The sequence below is a fragment of the Octodon degus genome, unplaced genomic scaffold (assembly GCF_000260255.1).
Source record: "Octodon degus isolate 3935 unplaced genomic scaffold, OctDeg1.0 scaffold00069, whole genome shotgun sequence".
NCBI lineage: Eukaryota > Metazoa > Chordata > Mammalia > Rodentia > Octodontidae > Octodon > Octodon degus.
Window position 1 is genome coordinate 11099041 of NW_004524645.1, and position 2238 is coordinate 11101278.

Below are 2238 nucleotides of genomic sequence, written 5' to 3' on the forward strand. Positions count from 1 at the left end.
GGGGGTGACCCCGGCCCGCACGGGGGCGCCGCGGCCGCTACCTCGCAATCCCAGCCGCCGCCTCCAGGAAGCCGCGGGGTGGTCGTGGGTGCGGGAACTCTTCGGTCTGGCCTTAGCGCTCGCCGCCTGAAGGGGGTGCACAGCTGTGGGAGCCTCCGTCTCCGCTGTCACCCAGCCGCTGTCTCCGCCGCTGCCGGTTGTGTGTGAACGTCTGTCTGTGCGCCTGTGTCCGGGTGAGTGTGTGTCTGCGTGCGGCGCCCGGCCTTTACTATATACACCAAGGGGTGGGAGGAGGCGGGGAAGGGGAGGGATTGAGGGAGGTGGCAGAGGAGGGGGAGCAGGAGGGGGGCGAAAGGGTACCCGACGAGGAGGCAGCAGAGGAAGGACAGGTGATCGCGCCCACGGGGAGGGCGTGGCTGTGGGCGGCACGGTATGGCAGGAGGACGGGATCCGGGGCTACTGGGTGGGTGGCTTGGGACACAAGCCTGAGTCGGTCTGAAGAGTGGGGACCCTACTGCCTCCCTGACAGCCTGGAATCATTCTAGACTACAGGATGAAGAGAAAAGAACGAACGGAGCCCAGGAGAGGCAGGGGTTGGATGATGGAGATGGAGACGGGAATCAGCGATCCCCCAAAATGTCGATTGTAATACAGGTCAAAGATTGTTCTCACACTGTGAGAGCTTAGTAAAGACAAAATTATTTCACCGGAAGAATTTGAATTCTATTCAAGAGATGATTCGTGTACTAATCTAGCATTTATTAAGCACTTAGTGTTTGACTACACTGGGCTATGAACTGGAAAGACGATGAATATGTGACTGCTGACCAGTAAATAAATTATAAGTATCAATAAAATTATAAAAATATTTGAAACCTAAATCCTTAAACTATTTTAAAAAGCACAGGAAGCGCTACAGAGATTTACCTAAACCCAAACGATAGAGATATGTTTTGTATTAATCAAAAGAGGATGAAGATTTTTTAGAAAATGGTAGTAGCACAGGACTTACATTTATGCAGGACAAAAAGCAGTAGGACTCTAGCTTTTCTTTCTATACTCAGATCCCCTGAAGTCTCAACACTGTGTATTTAATCAGAACTTCTTTGTAGAATTTGGAGTGCCCACAAGAGTGTGAAGTAATTATGAGGTGTGATTAAAAAATACAGTGAATATTGAATTTTTGGAAACAAAATTACTGCCAAAAAAGACATTGCCATTAATTACCCTAGAAATACCCGTCTTTGCTTCAAACAAACTTAGCCCATCTTTCTTGTCACTTTCACAAGCATTTTGTTCTGCTTTTCTGTGCTGCATCAATTCAAAATGTTTACCTTTCATTCATGGTCATTTTGACTTTGGGGAAGAGCCAGGAGTTGCATGATGCCAGATTTGGGGAATAAAGTGGATGATGATGCACTGTAATATTTTCATGAAGCTTCCTTGCCATTGGATGGCATGCAGCAGCAGCATTCGCTGTACTTTTGACCACACTCACAAAAGTCAATTTCCAGAACCGCCTCACAAAATGACAAGAAGGATGGGGTAAGTGTACTCAACATGAGGGGAAGTAACTTGAAGGGAAGTGAAGAACAACATATCTTTTACTGTAATAGTTGTGCCCTGAACATCTATTTTAAAGATGACAATGTGTAATGCATTTGCTGTTATTATTCACCTATTATTTTGTTATAAAATTGTGTTTCACCTTTTTTCCATAAAAGAGAAAAGAAAATGAGAAGAAATAATCAGAAACATAATTATATATAAATATATAAGATGTGTAAAAAAATCACCGAACTTTTTTATCTCTCTTTGTAGCTGCCTATACAGTTTATAACTAGTATGGATACCCAAATTTATATTTGCAAGTGTCTAATGTAACCATGATGTGATTCAAGCTGTATGTGGTAGTAACTGGAACCAATATATGACCTGTGGGCACTTTTGCCTTTGTGTACTCTTCCCTCCATGGAAAGATAAGAAAAGTTGCATTTTACATTAGTGTAAAGACAGATATATATTATTATATGTTAAAAGATGTTTTTCAACTTCAATAATCATTTTTCCTTCTGATTTTAAAAGAAATTAAGAGATTCCTATGAGTCCTAAAACTGCTGTGGGCCCCTAGGCATGTGTGCTTTCTGTGGGGTAGAATTCAGCCCTGGTAGTACCAATCCTCAATAGAAAATTTCTTCTTTTGAAATGGAAGAGTTACATTACAAAGAAGCCCATCAA

General features: G+C 43.3%; 1 protein-coding gene across 1 annotated transcript in view; it reads right to left on the reverse strand.

The window, feature by feature from the left end:
- The window catches only part of Rai2 (retinoic acid induced 2), a 64571-nt gene extending 64294 nt beyond the window's left edge, over positions 1-277 (reverse strand). Inside the window, exon 1 of the mRNA XM_004635088.2 lies at positions 42-277. The gene's annotated coding sequence lies outside the window, so the exon portion shown is untranslated. The remainder of the gene's footprint in view (positions 1-41) is intronic.
- Positions 278-2238: the final 1961 nt, after the last annotated feature.